This window comes from Erythrolamprus reginae, chromosome 3 (assembly GCF_031021105.1).
Source record: "Erythrolamprus reginae isolate rEryReg1 chromosome 3, rEryReg1.hap1, whole genome shotgun sequence".
In the NCBI taxonomy this organism is placed as follows: domain Eukaryota; kingdom Metazoa; phylum Chordata; class Lepidosauria; order Squamata; family Dipsadidae; genus Erythrolamprus; species Erythrolamprus reginae.
Window position 1 is genome coordinate 178025613 of NC_091952.1, and position 27637 is coordinate 178053249.

The 27637-nt window shown below is 41.0% G+C and overlaps 1 long non-coding RNA gene across 1 annotated transcript in view; it reads left to right on the plus strand.

The window, feature by feature from the left end:
• The window catches only part of LOC139165872 (uncharacterized), a 52272-nt gene that overhangs the window by 1536 nt on the left and 23099 nt on the right, over positions 1-27637 (plus strand). The window contains exon 2 of the long non-coding RNA XR_011558827.1: positions 6226-6315. This is a non-coding gene — a long non-coding RNA (uncharacterized lncRNA). The remainder of the gene's footprint in view (positions 1-6225; positions 6316-27637) is intronic.

Consider the following 27637-nt stretch of genomic DNA (forward strand, 5'->3'; position numbering starts at 1 on the left):
AATGGGTTCCAACCCCCAGGTTGAGAACCACTGCTATAGATAATAGAGCCAGCTGCTCCCAGTAATGGAAGTAATGCATGTTTTTTTTTTTTTTTTTAAATGATTTTTCTGTGTTTCACGATTTACTAAAAGAATGGAATACAAATATTCAATTACTGGTAGAAATGGATCCAGAATGATCCAGAAAATACATCTCTGCATAGCATATGAGAAATATATCCAGATTTCCAAATCTAGAGTTTCCATGCTGTTTATATTGTGCTGTCTTGCCATCTAATCTATGCAAAGCACTCCACAGAAATATTACTCCCCCTTATGCATAGAAGTGTGTTTTGGTTTTTTATCGTAGAGGAGCCCCAAATAACGGCCCCTAAACTATTAGAACAAATAGTTTAACACAATAACAATAACAAAATGTGAGCTTCCCATCTCTTGTGAAAATGCCTTAAGAAGTTTGATAATACCCTGAATGAATCAGTGAGTGCCAAATTATAGGTAATGTTTATAGGTACTGTATTCAAAGGCTGTAGCTGAAATGATTCTCTTCCCAGCAGAAAGTATGGTTCCGCAGAAAGTTTCATTCTTGACAATGAATCACACAGCATAGCACCATTCTCTGTAATTGGGCTTCTAATAAATGTGTTTAGGCTTAAGAGCTCAAAGCTCGGTATACACTGCTCAAAAAAATAAAGGGAACACTTAAACAACACAACATAACTCCAAGTAAATCAAACTTCTGGGAAATGAAACTGTCCACTTAGGATGCAACACTGATTGACAATCAATCTCACATTCTGTTGTGCACATTCAACTTTGTACAGAACAAAGTATTCAATGAGAATATTTCATTCATTCAGATCTAGGATGTGTTATTTGAGTGTTCCCTTTATTTTTTGAGCAGTGTATATAGACAAGATTGTAGTCTTCTTAATCACTGAAATCTTTCTTTTTGAGTTAGATCGCTGTTTTACAGTCTATTTTTCATCTCAAGTAGTAAAGAGGTGGGGGCATGTCTGTTCCTTAAAGACTCAACTACATCACGGATTCTCCAGAGGTTAGATTGAAGAGGCATAGGATTAATTTGCAAGTTGCATCATTAAAAAGAGAACAATTATGCAAATAATATGCATCTGGAAAATCTACACATGGCATCCTTATGTTAGAGAAAGGTGAGCTGCTGCTGAAAACATAATTTATTGGAAGTAACCTGTACTGTGTACCCTTGGTTTGAGAACTAAATTTACTTCAATTGCCTCTTGAGGAAATAAGACAGAGGGAACCTGCTTAAACTTTGATACCATCATCTAAATTCTCTCGAAGAGATGTAAACACTCTGTTGGCAGTTCCATTCTAATTTGTGGCAGTTCTAGTTTGTCACAATTATTAGATTAGATTAGATTAGATTTATTGGATTTATATGCCGCCCCTCTCCGCAAACTCGGGGCGGCTCACAACAAGGTAAAAACAATACATAATAACAAATCCAGTACCCACCAATCCAATTACAATTTTAAACTAAAAAATTCATACAAAAACAACAACCCCAGAATATTAAAAAACACGCACACAATCAATCTAACACCTTATGTCTTAAGGCCTTGCCTTAGTGTTTTCTAATGACAAGAGATAAAGACTGCTTTTTATAAGTTTTCATATTTCTAAATGTAATTATTTATTTATTTATTTATTTATTCATTCGTTCATTCAATTTTTATGCCGCCATTTTCCTTAGACTCAGAGCAGCTTACAACATGTTAGCAATAGCACTTTTTAACAGAGCCGGCATATTGCCCCCACAATCCGGGTCCTCGAGTATTATGTATGGCATAATGCAGAATTCTATCATGTTCTGGAGCTTTCTTTCATTTCAGTAGAAACATGGCAGCTTGCTAGGTTGGAGGTTAGCAAGCCCATATTCGAGACTCAAAGACTGACATTATTTGCTCTACCTCATGCTAGGGACATGAAAGAAATCCCAACTGGACATCCCCGGACAATGGTGATGTCACCGGCTACTCCTTTAGTATGAGCAATAGCACTTAGATTTATATGTAGAATAGAGTAGAATGGAATGGAATAGAATAGAATAGAATAGAATGCTTATTGGCCAAGTGTGTCCTTAGTGCATATGCTCTCAGTGTATATAAAAGAAAAAGATACATTTGTCAAGAATCATGAGGTATAATACTTAATGATTATCATAGGGGCCAAATAAGCAATGAGGAAATAATATTAATAAAAGTCTTAAGAATACAAGCAACATGTTACAGTCATAAGTGAGAGGAAATGGGTGAAAGGAATGATGAGAAAAAACTAGCAGAAATAGTAGTGCAGACTTAGTAAATAGTTTGACAGTGTTGAGGGAATTATTTGTTAAATACAAGATGAATTATGATTAGAATCACTCAGGGAAAGGTTAACAGGGGGAAGAAGAAGTAGAAAGGGAAGGGAGTAGAGAAGGAGTGGAGGGAAGTAGGAAGAGAGAAAAAAGGAGAAAGGAGATAGAAGAGATTGAGATGGAGGGAGGGGAGTGTAAAGAAAGGAGGAAAAACACTGATAAATAATAGTATAATATAGGTGCAAAAACAGGATATTGATTCATGATAGATTGGATAAAAATGTATGATTATGTGTTCTGTCTGGGTCTCCCCAGACGCCAACACCAACTAAAAAGAGTATCCAGACACACTGGTAAAAAGCAAAGGCAGTTTATATATTTGAAAGCAAACACAGGTAACAAAAACTGTTCTTACAGACAGGAACGTTATGAAGCTTCACAGAGGTTTCACGACGGCCAGGCAATAAAACAGGATTCTTGCTGGCAAAAACAACACTGGAGGTAATAAAACCCATGCCTCCCCAAGTCTTCAGCCTTCGAAGCCACAAGCCAGGATCAGAGACGCCAAGAATCAAAGCAAGGTCACAGGACTCCCAATTGATAACTCTCCACAATACAGTAAGGGCGGGCCTGCCTTTTCAACCCTGCTGAGGAGAACCACACCCAAACCCAGCTGTTACCAATTCAGGGATGGAAATACCGTGCTAATTGGCCCCTTCTTTGGGCTGCCCGTCTCTGCCTCATATCTATGATAGCCTGGGCGTCTTCATCTAATGAATCCAGGCTACTCGCTGGGGAGAGCCCCCCCCCCCCCGGGGGGTCTCAGGCTGCTCTCCCTCCTCCTCTTCCTCTTCTGCCTGGTCCTCCCCCTCCTGTTCATTGTCCTCCCCCTCTGAGCATGGATCCGGCAGAGTTCCAGCCGTTCCCTGAGGAGCCTCAGGCGGAATCACAACAATTATGTATGTTGTTTATATGTTTTAAGGTACATGCATAGATATTACATATGGAAACTATGGAGAAAAAAATAAAAAATGCTAGAAAAGTTTATATATTGCAAATAATGATTCACAAGATTTTTAAAAATAATATATAACTGAGACCAGAGGTTTTTCTTTGGGAATGGATGGACAAACAATTGGAAGAAAAGTCACAAAACTTGGTTTTTTGCAGATGAGAACTGCAGAGAGATTATTGTATGCACAAAAGTGAAGAGCATTAGAGAAATGGTTGGTGAAGATGATAGAACCTTCTTTGATGGCTAAATTGACTTCTTTGAGCCAAGAAAAGACAATATTAATATTTATTGCTGACTGGAAACCCCTTATGGATTTTTTGTATGTGTAAAAGAGAAAATAAATGAACTTTCGGATTTATGATTTTGGTAGGTAGACAGGATAAATTATAGAAAGAAGAGGATCTTGTTATAAGTATAGAGCAAGAGGTAAATGTATAAATACTTTAAATGTTTCCTATCAAAGGAAGATAAATTGCAGCAAGTGAAGTGCAATATTATGAGGTTTTTCCCCTCTAAAAGTATTTGTACATTTTTCACATGTATAAGCTACTCCATTTTTGTCTGGGAGGTTTGCATTCCAGCAGACTTTAATTAACATTTTTGAAGGCATATAATGTGCTTCCCCCCCCCCCTTTTTAACTTACAAAATATTTTTCTCTTTTAAAAATATCCAGTGCCCAGGGCAGCTTTTGATTTTCTGTTTGTTCTTGATCTGTACTCCCCAAAGTACTAGCTGCTTGATCCAATTTCCAATCTGTCTATTCTTGGTTTTTATTCCCCTGTTCTGTTACAGATAAAGATTAAAGCATTCTGTTAGAATTGTCAACAGAGCGCGCAAAAGCTTTGCCTCAATCCATAAAGACTTCTAGTCAAAAGTACCCCATCTACTGTATATGTAATATTTTTATCTCGAAGAATAGTTGTCAAAAATGTCGTATGTGTTCTTTTTCTTTATAATTGTGAATTCTAATCAGATATATTTCAATGATTGGTAATTGGTTAAAGAAAATGAAACAGAGGATTATAATAAATGGAGACAATAAATGGAGACAATTGTTGTCTTACCTAACATAGCATAACTGCGGTGGGATTCTGTGATTGCTTTTAAATAAAGCTCAGCATTTACATGTAATTGCATTGGTTGCCGATCAGTTTCCGGTCACAATTGAAAGTGTTGGTTATGACCTATAAAGCCCTTCATGGCACCGGGCCAGATTATCTCCGGGACCGCCTGTCACGCTGTGGATTGACAGCCTCCAAAGACATTAAGAAACATCCTGTAGTTAAATAGTTAACTCTGTTTGTTAATGTAGCTCCTCCCTCTCTATGATGTAACACTGCTTTGCTCACTTCCTCCCTCACGCAGGAAGAGAAGCTGGCAGACATCTTCTTTATCTTACTAGCTAAGATGTAAGACGTGCTTTTATGCCTCTCCGGCAAAAATCCTTTTTTTCTACTTTTTACAATAAAAGTTTAACTTCATTTAATAATGAATGCTTGTAGCTTTAATTCCTCGACCTCCGGAAAGCCTCACTTCAGTCCTAACAGGCTGAGTTCTCTCAGTGGGATCCTCTTTCCGTCACCGCCTTCTGCCGCACGAATCCCAGCGACCAGTTAGGTCCCACAGAGTGGGCCTTCTCCGGGTCCCGTCAACTAAACAATGTTGTTTGGTGGGATCCAGGGGAAGAGCCTTCTCTGTGGCGGCCCCGGCCCTCTGGACCAACTCCCCCCAGAGATTAGAATAGCCCCCACCCTTCTTGCCTTTCGTAAGCTTCTTAAAACCCACCTCTGGGGGTTTTAAGGGGGAACTGAGATATTATTTCCCCCTAGGCTTCTACAATTTATGTATGGTATGTTTGTATGTATGATTGGTTTTAAAATGAGGGTTTTTAGCTGTTTTAGTATTGGATTGTCGCATGTTGTTTTTACCACTGTTGTTAGCCGCCCCGAGTCTACAGAGAGGGGCGGTATACAAATCCAATTAATAATAATAATAATAATAATAATAATAATAATAATAATAATAATAATAAATTATAGAAATGCAGAAGATTGTGTAGTTAATTGATGTAAGAATCTTGAGTCAAAAATTCCATATTTACTGATGGTGCATCTGAAGTCACAGTATATTTCTCTTATTTTTTGGATTATAAAACACACCGATGTATAAGATGCACCTTAGTTTTTGGGGAGCAAAACGGCGAAAAGAATCTGCTTACCAGGTATTCATCTGACTAGTGTCCTTTGCCCCAACATTATTTTTTCCCCTGGTTAGTGCTTTAAAAAACCTTTATTCGGAGAGAGTAACTATGAAAGAGCTTGCAAGCCGGTAAGAGCTGGGAACATTGTTAGTAGGTTAGGTTAGGTTTATTGGATTTATATGCCGCCCCTCTCCGCAAACTCGGGGCGGCTCACAACAATAATAAAAAACAGTACAGTACATAGTACCTGGTTAGGGTTGGAAAGAAACATTTAGAACAAGTAAAGCAATGGGAAAAAACCCTACAAATACAGGGTTTGGAAAACTTTCTTCACAGAGAGTAACAATGAAAGAGCTTGCAAGTAGGTAAGAGATGGGAACATCGTTAGCACCTGGTTAGGGCTGGAAAGAAACATTTGGAGCAAGTTAGAGCAATAGAAAAAAACCCTGCAAAGACTTAGGGCTTGAAAAACATTCTTTGCAGAGACAAACAATGAAAGAGCCTGCAACATTAGAGCTGGGAAGATCATTAGTAGCTACTTAGGGGTGGGGGGAAGCTACATTCAGAGTATAAGATGCACCCTAATTATCAGCCTCTTTTAGGAAGGAAAAAGTTGTGTTTTATATGCTGAAAAATATGGTAGTCCTTTTATTGTTTCTTTTTCTTTTCAGATTTCAACTCTGTGAATCTTCAGAGTAGTGTGCTTCTCTGTTTGCAGGAACCATGCCTTCAGGATTCCTGATCTTTCAAGGAGAAAGGAGGTTTGATACCCTTTCAGGTCTCTTTTGAAGGAACTGTTGAGACTATTTCCTTCTTTCATCTTTCTCTTTTTCTCTCCTTTTCTACTTGCCTATGGCCAAATATAGACAGCATGAAATAAGAATGTAGACATGGGATCGTAAGCAATGAATTGGATTAATTCATTTTCTCCTTTGTATGGAATAAGACAAGACTTTTTTTTGTTACAATACCTGTCCTTTTTTCTCAAGAGTTTTAAGATCAGCATTATTGAAGACAATCTATGTGTAATATTTTTATCTCGAATAATAGTTGTCAAAAATGTAATATGTGTTCTTTTTCTTTATAAATGTGAATTCTAATCAGATATATTTCAATGATTGCTATATGGTTAAAGAAAATGAAACAGAGGATTATAATAAATGGAGACAATAAATTGTTGTCTTACCTAACCTAGCATAACTGCGGTGGGATTCTGTGATTGCTTTTAAATAAAGCTCAGCATCTACATGTAATTATAGAAATGCACAAGATTGTGTAGTTAATTGATGTAGTAATAATCTTGAGTCAAAAATCCCATATTTACTGATGGTTTTCTGATGTGGCAATAACTAACCAGAAGAGAGATCTCAAAACAGGATGCAAGACTAGTTGAATCTTTGGTCTAATAATTCATCAGGGTTGATTTAATTTCTGGCTATGTTTTAAAAGGAACAATCCCTGTATTAAATATAGGGTGCTATAAGCTAGCCACTTACACATTGTCAAAAAAGGAGAAATGCCTCTCTCAATCACACTGTGAAAGATTGACAGGTGAGTTACATGTGCTTTTAGCCTGCTGTGTTGACTAATGATGGTCCATCTTTCAAGGCCTCCTTTCTCTCTTCTTGTCGTCCTTTATCCTTCAATCAACTTGGAATTGAACTGACTCTGAAAATAAAATAAAGATAAAACAAGGTATAGTAACTCAGGGTCACTGTATAAAATAATAAGGAAGAGAATGAAAGGAAAGGAAGGGAGGGAGGGAAAGAAAGAAAGAGCGAGAGAGAGAAAGAAGGGAAGGCAGCAAAGTAAAGTAAAGGGCTAGTATCAAAAGAGTACTGCACTCACTCATCTGAAATGCTACCACTTCAGTCCAGTCCGGTGTAGTAGTGATGGATGGTGATTTGGAGAACTGGTAGCAGCAGCAGCATGAGGGTTCGCCCACCTGTCCGGACGTCACTATTTTTTAACCCTCTGCACATGCATAAAGCCTTCTGCGCATGTGCAGAGGGTGAAAAGGTGCATGCTTCCAAGCCGATAGGGGAGGTAAGTAGATTTTATCGCTGACCTGTAAAGTTGTAGCTGTACCAGAGTGAAGACTAATAAAGTGACAGAACAAGTTCATTTACATGATCTCTGTCCACAGTTTTAATTAAAAGGACCAGAAATTGGACAAAAATATCCTGTATTCTATAATACATTCTCATTTCTCTCTTAATACATAACTTTTGGGTTTTGTTTTGACTTTTTTGGGGGAGGGGGAATACTGTAATGTGCTCTACATGGTGCTGCTCTTAAAAAAGTATCTGGAAATTTAAGTTGGTTCAAAATGCAACAGCCTGCATAGTTCTGTACGAGATTGCCTCTTGTGGGAGCTGCATTGTTAACCGTTTTGTTTCCAGGTGGAAGTCAAGGGGCTGGTTATGATCTTTAAAGCCATCATTGCTTGGGGCCAAATTATTTGAAGGACCATCTCTTCCCATTTACATCTACCCAGCCATTAGTGTGGGAAGGCAAGATAAGTTGCTGGTCCCTATTATGTTTGGTATGAATGTGCTGTTTGGTTTAAAAAAAAATAATGATAGGGTTTTAATATTAGATTTGTTCCACTGCTATATTGTTTTTATTGCTGTTGTGAGCCGTCCCGAGTCTTCGGAGGGGGCGGCATGCAAATCTAATTTTTTTTTAAAAAAAATCTAGTGGGATCAAGGAAAAGAGCCTTCTTTGTGGTCGCACCCTTCCTTTGGAAGTCCCGGAGATATGATGGACCCTCACACCTTGATACTTTTCGGGAAAGCCCTGAAGAAGTGCTTCTGTCAGTGCATTTGGACACCCCAAGTTGATTTATATAGACGTAATCAAGTGGCCTATTTACCGCTGCCAAGGGGGAAGTAGGGAGTTTACGATTTCTTACATTATGAACTTTTAATGTTGTAGGATGTCCAGAGTCACTGTGTGTGAGTTGGGCAACCAGTGGTAGGTTGCTGGCAGTTCGGACCAGTTCTTTAAAACCAGTAGGCCCCTGTCATTTCATTGTTGATAATAATGGGACTTTAAAATTTGGAAGAAAAATCCATTTTATCTTCTATTTTCCTCTCTTCTGCATAGCACTACCTGTGCTCTTAAGTTAAGTCAAAGATTCCAAGATATCTAATTCGTTTACTTCAGATTCCTTCCAAAACTCCGAGCTATCTTTATAGATTTTTATTCACTGAATTAATCATCAAAAGATAAAGCCTTTTAAGGCCACCAAATCAATAACACTGTATCTTCAATTCTTTGGAATTCTCCCATGGTTTTTTCTGATTAAAACAACCTGTCTCTTCATTTATTCAAACACTTTTCAAACATCTTACTTCTTGTTGGTAATAAACAATAGTACAATGGAAACTTCCTCACTTCCTCTCTAATGCGCTTTAAAGGGAAAAGGCACACATTTCAGCAGAAATCAACGAAATTTCAGACTTAGTCCATTTATTTTGTTTATAGGTGGCAAACCTATACCTAAAACTCAAGTGCAGTTAAATACAGGAGGTATAAATTTGACTCGATTTCCCCATGCACAAATGAAGGCAAAATTTGAAAAGGGTGTGAAATAATTAAGAGGGAGTAGGAATGAAACTGAATAGAAAGCACCAAAACCTGGTTCAATGACCATGGGATTACTGTGCTTGATTGGCCATCAAACTCACCTGACTTGAACGCCATAGAGAATCACCAAGAGAAAAATGAGAGACATGAGACCGAACAATGCAGAAGAGTTGAAAGCCACTATTGAAGCATCCTGGTCTTCCATAATACCTTAGCAATGCCACAGGCTGATAGATTCCATGCCATGCTGCATTGAGGCAATAATTGCTGCAAAAGGGGCCCAAACCAAGTACTGAGTACGTATGTATACTTACACTTTTCAGAGTTCGGATATTGTTCTATGCACAATCCTTGTTTTATTGATTGCATATAATATTCTAATTTTCTGAGATTGTGGATTTGGAGTTTCCGTGAGCTGTACTCCATAATCATTACAATTATGACAAATCGCGCCTTGAACTATCTTGTCTTGCATGTAATGAGTCTCTCTTGTGTGTTAAGTTTCACCTTTTAAGTTGCATTACTCAAATAAATGAACTTTTGCACAATATTATTATTATTATTATTATTATTATTATTATTATTATTATTATTATTATTATTATTATAGTTGAAAAGTCATCAAGTCCAACCCCCTGCTTACACAGGAAACCCTACAGCACCCTAGCCAAATGGCAGTCCAATCTCCTCTTGAAAATGTCCAAAGTTGGGGAGTTGACAACCTCCGCTGGCAGGCTGTTCCACTGGTTGATCGCTCTCACCATCAGGAAGTTCTTCCTTATCTCCAGGTTGAATCTCTCCTTGGTTAGCTTCCAACCGTTGTTCCTCGTCCAGCCCTCTGGTGCCCTAGAAAATAGTGTGACCCCTCCCCTCCGTGGCATCCCCTTAAATACCTGTATACAGCCATCATGTCACCCCTAGCCCTTCTTTTTGCTAGACTATCCATGCCCAGTTCCGTCAACCTTTCCTCGTATGGCCTGGTCTCTAGTCCTCTTATCATTTTAGTTGTTCTTTTCTGCACCCTTTCCAGAATCTCTATATCTCTTTTGAAGTGTGGTGACCAGAACTGAACGCAGTATTCCAGGTGCGGTCTGACCAGGGCCTTATAGAGTGGTATCTGGTCTTGGAGTGTATCCCCCTGTTCATGCAGTTTAGGATTGTGTTGGCTTTTTTAGCCGCTGGTACATATTTATTTATTTATTCATTCATTCATTCATTCATTCATTCATTCATTCATTTATTTGATTTTTATGCCGCCCTTTTCCTTAGACTCAGGGCGGCTTACAACATGTTAGCAATAGCACTTTTTAACAGAGCTAGGCTATTGCCCCCACAATTCGGGTCCTCATTTTACCCACCTCCGAAGGATGGAAGGCTGAGTCAACCTTGAGCCGGTGATGAGATTTGAACCGCTGACCTTCAGATCTACAAGTCAGCTTCAGTGGCCTGCAGTACAGCACTCTACCTGCTGCGCCACCCTGGCCCATGCTTAGCTGGTTATCCACCAAGACTCCAAGATCCCTTTCACAGTCACTTATGGTGAGTGTGGTTTCACCCAGTTTGTATGCATGTTTTGGGGTTTTTTTGCCTAGGTGCAGGATTTTACTTTTCTCTACATTGAACCTCATTTTGTTCGTTTCGTCCCACTGGACAAGTCTGTCTAGATCTTTCTGTATCCTGTGCCTATCCTCTGGGGTGTTGCCCACTCCCGCCAGCTTGGTGTCATCTGCGATTTTAATTAATTCCCCCTCTATTCCCTCGTCTTGGTCATTGATAAATATGTTAAGAGTACTGGACCTAGGACTGATCCCTGTGGTATCCCGCTGCCTACCTCTTTCCGTGTGGACTTAGTCCCATTGAGGGCTACTCGCTGGGTGCGATTGGTCAGCCAGTTTTCAGTCCATCTTGTTGTTTTACTGTCGATCCCACTCTTCTTTACTTTGGAGAGTAGAAGGTTGTGGTCCACCTTGTCGAATGCTTTGCTGGTCTAGGAATATTATGTCCACTGCGTTTCTCTGGTCTACTGATTTGGTCACATTCTCGAAGAATGAAATGAGATTGGTTTGGCAAGATTTGTTTCTGATGAATCCATGTTGGCTAGTGGTTATTACGTTGTTCGATTCAAGGTGGTGACAGATCTGTTTCTTGATTATCTTTTCTAATATTTTCCCAGGAATAGACATTAGGCTGATCGGTCTGTAGTTTCCTGGGTCTGTTTTTTTGCCTTTTTTGTAAATAGGGACCACGTCAGCTCGTTTCCAATCGTCTGGTAGGTCTCCTGTGATCCAGGATTTTTGAAAGATGTGGTACAGAGGTTCAGTGATGACATCAGCAAGCTCCTTTGGGACTCTGGGGTGCAGTCCATCTGGTCCTGGTGATTTGTACTCATTGAGTTCCAATAGATTAGATTAGATTAGATTTATTGGATTTATATGCCGCCCCTCTCCGCAGACTCGGGGCAGCTCACAACAATGGCAAAAACAGTACATAGTGACAAATCCAATACCCACCAATCCAATTACAATTTTAAGTTAAGAAATTCATAAAACAATCCCAATATATATAAAAAACAAGCACACAATCAATCAAACAACACGGGCAAGCGGGAGATGTTTCAGTTCCCCCATGCCTGATGGCAGAGGTGGGTTTTAAGGAGTTTACGAAAGGCAAGGAGGGTGGGGGCAATCCTAATCTCAGGGGGGAACTGGTTCCAGAGGGTCGGAGCCACCACAGAGAAGGCTCTTCCCCTGGGTCCCTCCAGACAACATTGTTTAGTCAACGGGACCCGAAGAAGGCCGACTCTGTGACCTAACCAATCGCTGGGATTCGTGCGGCAGAAGGCAGTCCCGAAGATATTCTGGTCCTCTGCCATGAAGGGCTTTATAGGTCATAACCAACACTTTGAATTGTGACCGGAAAGTGATCGGCAACCAATGCAGACTGCGGAGTGTTGGTGTAATATGGGCATACTTAGAGAACCCCATAATTGCTCTTGCAGCTGCATTCTGCACAATCTGAAGTTTCCGAACACTTTTCAAAGGTAGCCCCATGTAGAGAGCGTTACAGTAGTCGAGCCTCGAGGTGATGAGGGCATGAGTGACTGTGAGCAATGATTCCCGGTCCAAATAGGGCCCCAACTGGCGCACCAGGCGAACCTGGGCAAACGCCCCCCTCGCCACAGCTGAAAGGTGTTTCTCTAATGTGAGCTGTGGATCGAGGAGGACGCCCAAGTTGCGGACTCTCTCTGAGGGGGTCAATAATCCCCCCCCAGGATAATGGACGGACAGATAGAATTGTCCTTGGGAGGCAAAACCCACAGCCACTCCGTCTTGTCTGGGTTGAGTTTGAGTTTGTTGACACCCATCCAGGCCCCAACAGCCTCCAGGCACCGGCACATCACTTCCACTGCTTCGTTGACTGGACATGGGGTGGAGATGTATAACTGGGTATCATCGGCATATTGATGATACCTCACCCCATGCCCTTGGATGATCTCACCCAATAGGTTGTCTCTTACTGTATTTTTATTAAAGTAGTGTTTTGTTCCAGTTTTGATTTCTGCAGCTGTTGTTTTGTTGTTGTTTTGTTATTTCTTTGTGCATGAAAACAGATGTGAAAAAGGTGTTGAGCAGTTCTGCTTTCTCTTTATTGTCCATTACTTCTGTGCCGTCTCCTCTTTTTAGTGGACCGACTGCTTCCTTGATTTATTTTTGGGTGTTTATGTGTTGGAAGAAGCTTTTTTTATTGCCTTGGACTTTTGTTGCTAGGCTTAGTTCGTACTGGGCTTTTGCTGTCCTGATTTTTTTTTATTTTTTTTTTTGCAGATTCTGGCTGTTGGTAATCTGCCTTGGTTATGTGTCCTTCTTTCCATTTTTTGTACCTGTCTTTTTTATCGTTCAGTTTGTTAGCTAGGTCTTTGTGTAGCCAAGGTGGTTTGTTTTTGGATTTTGTGTGTTTCTTTTTCTAATTTTTTGTGTTTCACCAGTACATGTATTTTATTATCCAGTAACTAAAATTCAACAATTAATTAAAATGGCCCACAAATGTTATATTCTAGGATGCATGTAAAGTCGATTATTTCCCTTCTTTCATTAAGTAATAACCTCCATGGTTTTAATTGTTCTGATACAATATGTTCCCCATCCTTGTTTTTTATTGCTGAACTATATAGCAACATCATCCACAAGGGGGCTCTCAGCAAGCTAAACCCATCTCTTCTATGCGTTCAGGTAACTTCCAGGCATGTATAAAAAGAATAGGATTTGCATTGTGCTGCCAGGTTGATCATCTTGTCAATTTAACTCTTCCCTTCCAACAACTATGTTATTCTATATAATCAGAATTAAGATTTATAGATTGCAATCCATGACATATGGAGACCCCAGATTGAATAACTGTATTCTAAGATGCAATGAATAAAGCCAGAGTAGCATTTACAGATACAGCAAAGTAGGCCTCTCGTCATAACCCAGATATTTTAAATTAAATCTTGTCGCTGTTCCTTAGAAATGGCAGTAAGTAATGTTGCAAAACCTTAGGAAAGCTGTCCAAGACTTAATGCCTTTACATCAATTGCATCAATATCAATCTAGGATCAACACCATGTCACAATTGCCTCTCAGCTTTAGACTTCTGATTAACTTCCAGCAGTTTTGTTGGAAAAAATTTCCCCAGTTCGTTCTCAGCTGGGACACACCGCAGACGCTGAGAAGAAATGGATGCAGAAGCCAGCTGCCAGGAATTTAATGTAGGAAGGAAAGAAGCAAAAAGTGACACAGCTCCAGCATTCCTGGCTTGCAAGCAAATTTGGGAGTGTGACCCTGAGCCTTTTATGCTTAATTTCCCTTCGAAGCTTCTGCAACTTGATGATGAGTTTCTGATTGCCATGGATTTTGTTTTCTTGTTTTACTGGGTTAGTCTTGGTCCCATGTCTTTTTTTTTTCCTGTTCTAGGAGTTAATCTTGTCAGGGAGGGAGGGAAAAGGATTTTTGGTTTACCTTGGAGAGTTTATTTTTGCCTGATTCCCCTTATCTTAATGGCTCTACTTAAGTGGTTCTGTTAACTTTCTGTTACTTTTGTAACAGCTATTAGCAGGGCTGCTTTGAGTTTTCCTTTCAGCTGGTACATCTTGGTTTTCTTAGAGGGGGAAGTGCTGGCTTGAGTCTCTTGGCACTGTTTTCTGAGGTTTCTGGTGCTGCAAGGTTTCTGGCACTCTCCTTTTGGGGTGTACTTCCCACAGTTTCATTTCGGCTTAGGAGGAAGTGTTGTAGCATTAACCCTGCTGTTAACTTCGGGTCTGTGAGACCTGTTTTCGAACTTTGAGATCCTGTAAAAAGTTCTCCCTGCATATCTGAAACTTGAAATTTCATGAGTTTGGATCATTTCAGGGATTCTCTCTATGAAAATTTTTTGGGAGGTGGGGGGCTTCTTTCTTGCTGAAAAAAAAGTCACACTTGTACTGTTCCCAGGTCACCCTGACCGAAAATTCTTCATTTGAGGTGCTTATGTTTGGTCAATTTGAAAACTTTTCTCACTTGGAAGGTAGTCTGAACATTTCTGCACACAATGATATCAAAATTGAACTGAAATAATTGATGCTTGTTGGTTTATTTTGATGATAAAGGGCGCCCCCTCCCCTTTTTGTGAACTTTTTTTCAATTTATAGATAGTTTAGCCTGCAAAATGCGTTCAATTTTAATAAAGTTGCTGTGAGATTGGTAGTTTGAACATTATAATAGAGGCAAGGATGGAAAGCTAGGATCCTCAGATTTAGCCAAGCTTAAACTTCCATCCATAGTTCCCTCTAAGCTGAGCAGTGAGCAATCGCTCACTTAAAAATCATCATCAACTCAGAGTTTTCCAAACCTGCCCAGAAGCCGAGAGGGAAAGAGTGAGAGGGAAGGAGAGAGAGAGGAAGAGACGAAGAGAGAGAAACAGATAGAAAAAAGAGAGGAAGGAAAAGAGAAAGAAAAAGAATGGGAGTAAGGAAGAGAGAAAGAAAATCAAAATCTAGTTTGAAACTAGCTCAACTATTTAAGTGGCATTTTGATATTGATAGAGTTGCCCTATTATGAGCTCACTGTTATAGACACACAGTACAGTATTTTATTTTGAAATTCTCTGAGGCAAAACAGGGTGGGTTTATTTATTTATTTATTTGTTTGTTTATTTATTTATTTATTTATTATTTCTGTGCCGCCCAGTCCCGAAGGGACTGCCACTCAGACACTATACTTTTCCGCCCACCCCCCAAAAAAGTTAGAGGGAACACTGCTTCCATCATCTTTAAATATTGGCCATGTTGATTGAGAAAGCTGAAAAGTTTCAGTATCATCAGAACAGGGGTCCACAACCCTGTAGAGAGCCTTAGTGGTCCAGTGGTAAGAGTGCAGTACTGCAAGCTTCTTCTGCTGATCACTGCCTGCCAGCAGTTTGGCAGATCGAATCTCAGTAGGCTCAAGGTTGACTCAGCTGATCCCTGTGCCAGAAAGGTTGGGGACTGCTGATCTAGAAGATCACAAATTTGCCATCTCTAATATAGAATATCTTCCTGAGGATCTTTCTTCCTATAAAAATCATTCCAACAGCACAGCATGAAATTTTTCCAGAAGTTACAAAAGGGTTTGGAGGGCTTCCTTGTCATGGCTACAGTCTAAGTTCACAATTGTGTCCCCCCAGAAGAGTGTTGTATAAAAATGGAATTCACGAAAGAGTAGCAAAGTAAAAGCTATAGATCAAAAAAGAAAACATTAATATGCTAATGCTAAACAAACAAACCCAGAATGATTCTTCTTCTGATGCCAGAAGGAATATTCTATAGATAAAGAATCAAAAGTTTGTCAGAAACTTCATCTCATAAGAACTGCTTACCACCTCTTCATTGATTGAAACTGAAACAGTTTTGGATTGTGTACCAAGACTCATACAAACAAGTGTAAAAGAGAATGGAATACAGTGTTCCCTCGATTTTCGCAGGTTCAAACTTCACGAAAAGTCTATACAGTGGTACCTCGAGATACGAGTTTAATTCGTTCCGGACCTGGGCTCTTAAGTCGAGCAGCTCTTATCTCGAACGACTTTTCCCCATAGGAATTAATGTAAATAATTTTAATTGGTTCCAGCCCTCAAAAAACTCACAAAGTTAGTCTAGATTATGCAGAAAGACATGTTTTTAATGAAGAAATGTACATGTACATATAAATGAATAATGAAGTTTCTTTCACTTAACTTGTAAACTTTCTTAAACTTTTAAATTTACATATGTTCAACTTCTCTGCCACCCAATCCTGTAGGACAGAGGTCCCCAACCCTTTTTGCACCAGGGACCGGCTTTAAGCGATCAAGAGAGGAATGGGTGAATGAATGGACGGAGGGTGGGAAGGAAGGAAGGAAAGAGGGAAGGGACAGGAACAGAGGAAGGAAGCAAGGAAACTTATGAAAGGGGAGAGTAAGAGAGGAATGAGTGAAGGGAGGGAGGGAGGGAAGAAGGTGGGAAGGAGAAAGAAAAGAAGAAATAGGGGAAGGTAAAAGAGAGAAAGAAAAAGAGCAAGAAAGAAAGAAAGAAAGAAAGAAAGGGGGAAGGGACAGGAACAGAGGAAGGAAGCAAGGAAACTTATGAAAGGGGAGAGTAAGAGAGGAATGAGGGAAGGGAGGGAGGGAGGGAAGAAGGTGGGAAGGAGAAAGAAAAGAAGAAATAGAGGAAGGGAAGGTAAAAGAGAGAAAGAAAAAGAGCAAGAAAGAAAGCTGCAAGCACCCCCCCGAGCCCCCCAGGCCGGCTGCAACCTTTTAAAACACGCGCGCCGCTTCGCAGCTGTCTCCTGAAGCCGAACGCGGAAGTTAGCGTTTGGCTTCAGGAGACAGCTCCTTGGCGCTTGTATCTCGAATTTGGGCTTGTAAGTAGAACAAAAATATCTCTCCCCTCCCAGCTCTTATCTCGAGTTGCTCTTAAGTAGAGCAGCTCTTATGTCGGGGTTCCACTGTACACGATTTTTCAAAAATATTAATTAAAAAATACTTTGCGGGTTTTTTCCCTATACCACGGTTTTTCCTGCCTGATGACGTCATATGTCATCGCCAAACTTTCATCTGCCTTTAATAAATATTTTTTTTAATAAACTTGGTGAGTAATGATCTAAATGGTTGCTAAGGGAATGGGAAATTGCACTTTAGGGGTTTAAAGTGTTAAGGGAAGGCTTGTGATACTGTTCATAGCCAAAAATAGTGTATTTACTTCCGCATCTCTACTTCGCGGAAATGCAACTTTCGCGGGCGGTCTCGGAACGCATCCCCCGCGAAAATCGAGGGAACACTGTAATATTGTTTTGAAATGGGCAAGTAAAAAATGCTCCAAAATGAGTAGATCCTAGTAGGATGCATTTTGTAATGGAAGAATGGGCTACAAAGCAATGTGACAGTTTGAATACTTATTACAGAAAACATTTGGTTACAATTATCTCAGCTAAAAGGTAACCACTTACAGAATTTAGGGAGATAAATACGGACTCATCACATATTGGATGACCTTATGTTAATAAGCAGCAATCTATTTTTTTTCCATCTGCTCTTTTCATAAATCAGTAGGACCAACATGATGCTCCAATGTCAGCATTACTGTAATTTCAATAAATTCAAAAATCCAAAAAGGGATAAAGCTTTTTTCGAAGAACTACAGTTGAGTTGGCTTTCTTTTTAAGTTCATCGCAATTGATTTACAGACCTAAAATGTAGATTCTGTATACCATCACGATTGTTAATTACATCTTATAACATCAGTTTTCCTCTGAGAGCATTATTTAGCCTCACAGAAGCCTAATGATACATTAAAAATAAAGATAATGATTTTCCAAAGGCTAATCTGTGAACCTCAGAGTTAAGAAACAATGTCTGGCCATTTTCACATGAGAATGGTGCACCAGTTCAAAAGCAACTGGGGAATTCTGCAATCCTACAATGCCTGCTGTATTCATAAGCTATTTTAGTTTCTGGCATCTGAAGTCACAGTAAATTTAGTCCTTTTATTGTTTCTTTTTCTTTTCAGAGTTCAACTCTGTGAATCTTCAGAGTAGTGTGCTTCTCTTTGCAGGAACCATGCCTTCAGGATTCCTGATCTTCCAAGGAGAAAGGAGGTTTGATGCCCTCTCAGGTCTCTTTTGAAGGAACTGCTGAGACTATTTCCTTCTTTCATCTTTGTCTTTTTCTCTCCTTTTCTACTTGCCTACGGCCAAACAAATATAGACAGCATGAAATAAGAATGTAGACATGGGATCGTAAGCAATGAATTGGATTAAATTCATTTTCTCCTTTGTATGGAATAAGACAAGACTTTTTTTGTTACAATACCTGTCCTTTTTTTCTCAGGGTTTTAAGATCAGCATGATTGAAGATAATCATAGATCATCTGCTTTGGAGGGATTAAGGAATGGCAATGATAGAGTATGAGAAATACCTTCTGTTTTAGTACACGTTCCCATCTTCAAAAACATTCACAAATATTTGCTTAAAAGGTGAAAGTTCCTTGAAGAAATTCTGAGTAATCGTGTTGTGTTCAATTTCCTGTTCACATGATATTCTCAACCATCCATCTATACACCATCCAGACTGAAATGTCGGTGACAATGGTTTATTGAAAAATTAGAATCAGTGTATGCATAATAGCATATGCATGCGTGCTTACACCCACAATGCTATTATTATTATTATTATTATTATTATTATTATTATTATTATTATTATTATTATTAATTAGATTTGTATGCCGCCCCTCTCTGTAGACTTGGGGCGGCTCACAACAACAATAAAACAATTCAAGATAAATCTAATAATTTAAAAACATTTTAAAAAACCGTTATTGAAGCAGAATACACACAAACATACCATACATAAATTGTATAGGCCTGGGGGAGATGTCTCAATTCCCCCATGCCTGACAGCAGAGGTGGGTTTTAAGGAGTTTACGAAAGGCAAGGAGGGTGGGGGCAGTTCTAATCTCCGGGGGGAGCTGGTTCCAGAGGGTCGGGGCCGTCACAGAGAAGGCTCTTCCCCTGGGACCCACCAAACAACATTGTTTAGTCGACGGGACCTGGAGAAGGCCAACTCTGTGGGACCTAATCGGTCGCTGGGATTTGTGCGGCAGAAGGCGGTCCCAGAGATATTTTGGTCCAGTGTCATGTAGGGCTTTATAGGTCATAACCAACACTTTGAATTGTGACTGGAAATTGATCGGCAACCCCCCTGTATAAGCACAAAACCTTCATGCTGCACTCAAGCATGCGCACAATCCCCTCCCTCATACTGTTCCTCCTGCATATACGCACAGGCCTCACTGAACCCTCCAGACCTCTGGTAGGCCCGTTTGGCTGTTTTTCATTCTCCCCAGGGTTCAGAAAAGCCTTTTGAAGCCTGGGGAGAGTAAAAAGCAGCCCAACAGGCCAATGAACTTCCGGTTGGCCCATTGGGCCATTTTTTGCCATCCCCATGTTTTAGGAGGTTTTCCTGAAGCCTGGAGAGAGCGAAAACGGACAAAAAGAAGGCCGAAAAGCAGCTGGCCATCAGAGGTGGATTCCAACAGGTTCTGACCAGTTTTGGAGAACCAGTAGTGTAAATATTAAGTAGTTTGCCAAACCGGTAAATACCACATTTGACTGGCCCTGCCCCATCTATTCTCTGCCTCCTGAGTGTTGTGGTTAGCTCTGGCTCAGCTCCTGCCCCAAGGAATGTGCAGGTGGATGTGGGGGAAACATCCACATGCCGCAGGCCTGTTTTGCTCCCGATGGAATCTGCCGACGAATCTGCTGTAATTAGTGCTGCAGATAAAAGTGCAGCTTGGTGTTTTAGCCTCATGGCAGTTTATCTGATTTATTGTTTCATCACGATCATGGTTTTTGTGCTGTTCAAGATTGTGTGTGTGGACTCTCTGGACTTTAGAATTGGACTCAATTTCCCAGTTATTGGGTGAGCAATTGGACTGCATTTAACCTGTGCCTTGTGTGTACCAGAAAATCCCTTGACATTTAAAAAGGGAGCTGCTTCTGTTTTTCTGTTTATAAAAACTTTTGGATTTTCCTTTTATCCTGTGGTGTGTGTCTTCCTGGACTAATTACCCTGTAATTACGGGTGGTTGAAACACGCCGGCAGAACACCGAGTCCCAGCTGACTGGGAGGAAATGGGGATTCTGCAATAACCTTTCCATGGAGTGGGAGGGGGGGAATGGAGATTTTGCAATATCCTTCTCCTGCCACGCCCACCAAACCATACCTATAAAGCCAAGCCATGCCCACAGAACCGGTGGTAGTAAAAAAAATTGAAACCCATCACTGGCATGAATGCACACTGGATCTGACATAGGGCAACCCCTCGCCTCATAGGTTTGCCATCATTGTTCTAACACATTTTCGGTAATTAGTAAGACACTGGATTCCATAGGAATGCAAACTTATGAAAGTATTTGTATTTCCATGCATATACAGTGGAACCTCGGTTCTCGATCACAATCCGTTCCAGAAGTGTGGTCGAGAACCGATTTGGTCGAGAACCGAATTAATGTATCCCATAGGAAATAGTGGAAATGAATTTAATTGGTTCCCAGCCCATTGACTTGCTGGGAACCAATTAAATCTACAGTATTTCCTCCATTTCCTATGGGATAAAGATCTGAGGGGACGGGGTGAGAGGGAATGGGAGTCGGAATCCCAACACGCCCCTCCTGGCCGCCCTCTTAACAGCCGCCCAGTCTCTACCTTGTAAGTGCTCCAAGCTGCAGGAAGGGTAGGGCTGGCTGCAATAGCAGCAGCTTTGGGGGGCTACTTTCCTCAGCGGTTCAGTTCGTTACATGCAGGCAGCTGCACCAACTTTTTCTTTCCCGGCAGCTCCGGCGGCTTCCCTTCATCACGTGACGTTCCTGACGCTGCTGCTGCTCCTCGAAGGGAAGCCAGCGGAGCGGCCGGCGGCAGGAAAGAAAAAGTTGGTGCAGCTGCCTGCATGTAATCAACTGAACCGCTGGGGAAAGGAGCCCCCCGAAGCTGCCGGTATTGCAGCCAGCCCTACCCTTCCTGCAGCTTGGAGCACTTACAAGGTAGAGACTGGGCGGCTGTTAAGAGGGCGGCCAGGAGGGGCGTGTCGGGATTCCAACTCCCATTCCCTCTCACCTCGTCCCCTCAGATCTTACATTTCGGGTAGTAAACAAAATTTTCTGTTCAGTATCCGAATTTTTGTTCGGATACTGAAGCAAATTTTTGCAGAAAATTTTGTTCGGTATCCGAAATGTATGAAAACAAAGGCGTTCGAAAACCGAGGTACCACTGTAATCCTAAATTAGTACAAACTTGCAATGGTCATCTTACCATAGAGATGTCAGGGCTTCCCCCAAAGAATCCTGTGTGTTATGATTTAGTGAAAATGCTAAGTTCTTTTGCATTTCCTTCCCACCATTCCTAGAGTTGCTAAGAATGAAAGCTATGAAGTGATTAAATCAGTCTAAGTCCGTCCACGTAATTCCCGCTCTTATTCCAGCGAACACAAAATGCCTTTGCATACAGCTGTATTGTTCCTGCCCCCCTACATACCAAATTTATTTTTATAGACAAAGGGAAACCCAAGTAGGTACATTAAGCATGCAGAGTTGTTTATTTTTCCTCGTAAAAGTCGAAAACGGTGATAAGAATGTTATTATTGCATACTACAAAACTCCCATTTTAAGTCAGCAGGAACCAAGCAACTGAGAATGGCAAGAAGCCATTTGATCGTTTACTACTAATTTGCAAATTTATGAAGCAAATCCCCTGTACCTGGTGATTAGTCCCTTCAGCAGCAATTCTCATGCCATGAAAATAGAGGCAAAAAACATACATACACTGTAGCTTTCTCTGCATGAGCGGCTGAGCTTTCTGAATCACAGCCCAAAACTAATGCCCTCCATTGAAACAAGCTGGCTCTGTGATACGGACAGACAAAAGCTAGCAAAAATTTCAAGTGCCCCAGTCAAACACAGTCTAAAATTACATGGACTTTTGATGGGAGGACAACGCAAGATCATATGCTGCAACGTCCTGCCTGTCGGCGACTACTTCAGCTTCAACCACAACAACACAAGAGCACACAACAGATTTAAACTTAATATTAACCGCTCTAAACTTGACTGTAAAAAATATGACTTCAGTAACCGAGTTGTCAAAGCGTGGAACTCATTACTGGACTCCATAGTGTCATCCACAAACCCCCAACACTTTACCCTTAGATTATCTATGGTTGACCTATCCAGATTCCTAAGAGGTCAGTAAGGGACGAGTACAAGTGCACTAGAGTGCCTTCCGTCCCCTGTCCTATTGCTCTCCTATATCTCCTATACCTTTCTTCTATTCCTATATCTCTTCTTCTATTCTTTCATTGATATGTTCTACAGGATTACTATATCTTCTTTTCTATTATTTCTTAGATATATTTTACTATGAGTATCTCCTCTATAACCTTCATCATGTATTTTACTATGTGTATATAGATATGTACCCACACTGACAAAATCAGTCTCCCTAAAAGAAAACCAAATTAAGATGTTTTACAGGTGGCACCTTCCACCAAATAGAATAGCAAAAATGTTCCCTAAGACCTCCCCATTATGTTGGAAATGTAAGAAGGAAATAGGATCTTATTATCATCAATGGTGGACATGTAGTAAAGTCAAGCTATATTGGAAAATGATAGAAAAAATAATAAAAGAAATAGTAAAACAGGAGATAGAAACAACCCCGGAATTTTATTTACTGGACATAACTAATCAGAGATACAAGAAAGAAATTTTACACCTAGTTATTCATATTTTGACCGCGGCCAGGATAATAAATGCGCAAAATTGGAAAGGGGAAAATATCCCCAAAGAAGAGGAAGTTATTGAGAAAATATTAGATTGCAATGAAATAGATATGATGACAAGACGGTTAAAAGATCAAGAATAAACAGTATGGAATAAAGTGTATATATGGATAAATAACAAGAAATATTAAAATAATGAATAAATAAATAAGAGAATTATATTAGCAGTTATATGATTTAAGATTTATGTTAGAATTAGCATTGATATGATTTAAGAGTTATGTTAGAATTAGTTTATGTATGAATATTTTTTACATAAGGTAAAACAAATTTCTTCTTTTCATTTAAAGCAATAAGTTGAATTTAAGTATTTTTTGAATGTATTCCTTTTCTGTATCGAAATTTTACTTCTAGAATAAGCGGGGAAGATACAACCCCATTTTTAAAAAAATAGATATGTACCCACTAAAACCCTCATTGTGTATTGGACAAAATAAATAAATAAATAAAATAAAAGCAAACATGTTTGCATCATTTCAGGCAAGTCAGACTTAGATAATTCTCTACAAAATCACAGTCAGAAAGGTTAAGGGGATCCACCCTATCTGATGAAATGGAACCTAAGATTCTGATATGCTGATTTTTAGAGTTACTGATTATTGTAGAAGCTGGAAAGAAAAAAAACGTATTTGTGGCTTACTACCCATCTGATCGCTAGTTTGCATCATATTTATAATCAGAACAAGTAACACCTGTGAATCAATAAAAGGATACAGTTATTGCACTTTAGTCACCGAAGGCTAAGGGCAATAGCAATAGCATTTCGACTTATATACAGTGTTTATTTATTTATTTATTGGATTTGTATGCCGCCCCTCTCTGGAGACTCGGGGCGGCTAACAGCAATAATAAGACAGCGTATAACAATAATCCAAAACTAAAAACAATTAAAAACCCACTATAATAAAAAACCAAACATACATACAGACATACCATAGCATAAAGGCCTAGGGGGAAAGGGTATCTCAATTCCCCCATGCCTGGCGGCAGAGGTGGGTTTTAAGTAGCTTACAAAAGGCAAGGAGGGTGGGGCAATTCTAATCACTTTATAGTGCATTTACAGCCCTGTCTAAGCGATTTACAGAAGCAGCCTATTGCCCCCAACAATCTGGGTCTTCATTTTACCCACCTCGGAAGGATGGAAAGCTGAGTCAACCTTGAGCCGGTGGTGAGATTTGAACTGCTGAACTACAGCTAGCAGTTAGCTGAAGTAGCCAGCAGTGCTGCACTCTAACCACCGCGTCACCCCAGCAAGGCCTTTGTGTTTTGCAGAAGCAGCATGCTTAATTTTGCTCACAGGATTCATTAAGTTGAGACTCTTCACTTCCATTAGTTGAAAATTTACTTTATGAGCGAAAGACATTGCGCAGCTGCAGCAATGTTTTGAAATGGCATCTGTAAGTGATGTATGTTACAAGCAGCGTATCGTCATTGAATTTCTCACTGCGGAGGAAGAAACTGTTAGGAACATTCACAACCCTTTGTGTGCAGTTTAGGGAGAATCTGCAGTTGACAGAAGTACGGTTAGTTGCTGGGCACAGAGGCCATTAGAACAGTGTTTCCCAACCTTTTTTGAGCCGCGGCACATTATTCACATTTTCAAAATCCTGGGGAACACTGAACCGGGGGGGTGGGGTGGCTAAAGAAAAGTTTTGACAAAAAAAAAATCTTCCTCCATTTCGCTCTATTTCTCCCTCACTCTTTCTCTCTCTTCCTTCCTTCCCTTCTTTCTCTTTCTCCATCCCTCTTTCTTTCTTCCTCTCTCTTTTGCTCTCTTTCTCTCTCCCTCCTTCCCTCCCTATATGTCTTTCTCTCTCCGTTGCTCTCTCTGCCTCTCTTGCTATATCTCTCTTTCATTCTCTCTCTTTTTCTCTCTCTTTCTCTCTCTCTTTCTCTCTCTCTTGCTATCTCTTTCTCTCTCTCTCTCTCTCTTTCTCTGTCTCTGTCTCTCTTTCTCTCTCTTGCTAGCTCTCTTTCTTTCTCTCTCTTTCTCTTTCTCTTTCTCTCTCTCTCTCTCTCTCTCTGCCTCTCTTGCTATGTCTCTCTTGCTCTCTCTCTCTGCCTCTCTTGCTATGTCTCTCTTGCTCTCTCTCTCTTTCTCTCTCTTCCTTTCTTCTCTGCGGAGGCCGGCGAAGGTTTTTCTTATTTTAAATGTTCCGGGTGGCAGGGGGATGCGGAGCCCGCACGCACACACCCCCGACATTCCAAATCCTGCCTCAGCTGTGAGAAGAAAAAAGCGCTCGGTGAAGGGACTGCATGCAAGAGGGGCCGGGCGGGCTTTAGCAGCCCAATGAGGAGGACGAGAAGCCGCTGCAGCTACCCCCAATCCCCCCCTTCCCTGGGTACCTTCCAAAGGCCCCTGGAAAAAGGCAGGAGGTAGCAACGAGGCGCGAGGACAAGCAGGCAGCTTGGCGGAGGGGAAGCGCTGACGGGCTCTCCTCCTTCCCCACCCCCGCGCTTCTCTCCCGCCCTGGCTTTTGCTTCGCCCGCAGATTTCCCCGCAGTTCAAAAGGAGGCAAGAGGTGGCCTGGATGAAATTGCGGGGAAATCATGGGGTGAAGCAAAAGCCAGGGCGGGAGAGAAGCGCGGGGGTGGGGAAGGAGGAGAGCCCATCAGCGCTTCCCCTCCGCCAAGAGGTTATTGCCGCCGCCTCTGCCTCCACTCAGGGAGCCATCGTGGTTGAGCTGAGCGAGAGGAAAAGGCGCGGTGACCACGGTGGCTCCCTGAGTGGAGGCAGAAGCGGTGGCAATAACCTCTGTGCTTTCTACGGCAGCGTGGCTGAGCTGGACGGAGGGAAGCGGCAGCTCCCACTCGAGGAACCCACGGCAACGGGCAACGGCTTGGTGGGAGGCGACGGCGGGAGACACAGGCGGTGGGAGGAGAGGGAACTAGGAAGTGACTGTGAAGCCCAAGATCATCCACAGGACGACACTCAGGCAGGGGCGCTGGCAGCGCCCCGCCCAGCTGGAGCTTTTCGCGGCACACCTGGCCATGTCTCGCGGCACACTACTGTGCCGCGGCACACCGGTTGGGAAACGCTGCATTAGAAGACGGTTCAGCAGAGCTCCAAGGCTTTGTGACCAGAACAAGGAATGGTACCGACAGGGCATACATTCCCTGGTGTCTCGCTGGAGGAAGCCATAGAACGGGATGAAGATTACGTGGAAAAATAGGGAGTGTAGAAGAAACATCATTCTTTCTTGTGTGTAAGTTTCATTGTGTTCATTGTGTAATGCACTTGGGGAAAAGGAATCCTCAATCTGAGTATTGCATTGGCAGTTCTGTGTTAGCAAAAACTTCAGAAGAGAAGGATTTAGGGGTAGTGATTTCTGACAGTCTCAAAATGGTTGAGCAGTGTGGTCGGGTGGTAGGAAAAGCAAGTAGGATGTTTGGTTGCATAGCTAGAGGTATAACAAGCAGGAAGAGGGAGATTGTGATCCCCTTATATAGAGCGCTGGTGAGACCACATTTGGAGTACAGTAGTCCCTCGCTGTACCGCGCTTCACCTACTGCGGCTTCACTTCATCGCGGGTTTCTGAGGAAGTCGATCGGCAGATTTAAACAGCCCGCCGAACTCGATCGGCAGGTTTTTTTAAAAAAAAAAAAATCTAAAATTGTAAATACTGTATTTAAATACTGCATCTAAAATAAATACTGTGTGGGAAGGGTTTATAAACACTTAAAACAATGAAAACTTACCAAACAATTACAATATAAATACTTAAATAAGTACTATCAGTCGATAAATTCCCCATCGCGGATTTCACCTATCGCGGCGAGGTCTGGAACGTAACACCAGCGATAGGTGAGGGACTACTGTACTGTGTTCAGTTCTGGAGACCTCACCTACAAAAAGATATTGACAAAATTGAACGGGTCAAAAGACGGGCTACAAGAATGGTGGAAGGTCTTAAGTATAAAACGTATCAGGAAAGACTTAATGAACTCAATCTGTATAGTCTGGAGGACAGAAGGAAAAGGAGGGACATGATCGAAACATTTAAACACGTTAAAGGGTTAAATAGGGTTCAGGAGGGAAGTGTTTTTAGTAGGAAAGTGAACACAAGAACAAGGGGACACAATCTGAAGTTAGTTGGGGGGAAGATCAAAGGCAACATGAGAAAATACTATTTTACTGAAAGAGTAGTAGATCCTTGGAACAAACTTCCAGCAGACGTGGTTGGTAAATCCACTGTAACTGAATTTAAACATGCCTGGGATAAACATATATCCATTGTAAGATAAAATACAGGAAATAGTATAAGGGCAGACTAGATGGACCATGAGGTCTTTTTCTGCCGTTAGTCTTCTATGTTTCTATGTTTCAATAAATAATTGCTGAAGAAAAAAAATGTGGTGCATTACTTTCTGGGCGACCCTCGTATGTGTGCTGTGCAAAATCTCTCTCTCTCTCTCCCCGCTCACTCCTTCTCCCTCTCTCTCTGTCTGTCTTTCCTCTCCCGCCTCCCTTTTACAGAGACTGCACCCAAACCAACCGTAAGGAAGATGTGCTTCACTCTAAGAAGCGACTACCGGGTGGGTGGGGAATGTCTATAAAGATATAATCGTTCCATCTCTAGAACATCCGTTGTGCTTTGCTGGCATTTTATCACTTTTCAAATACAGAT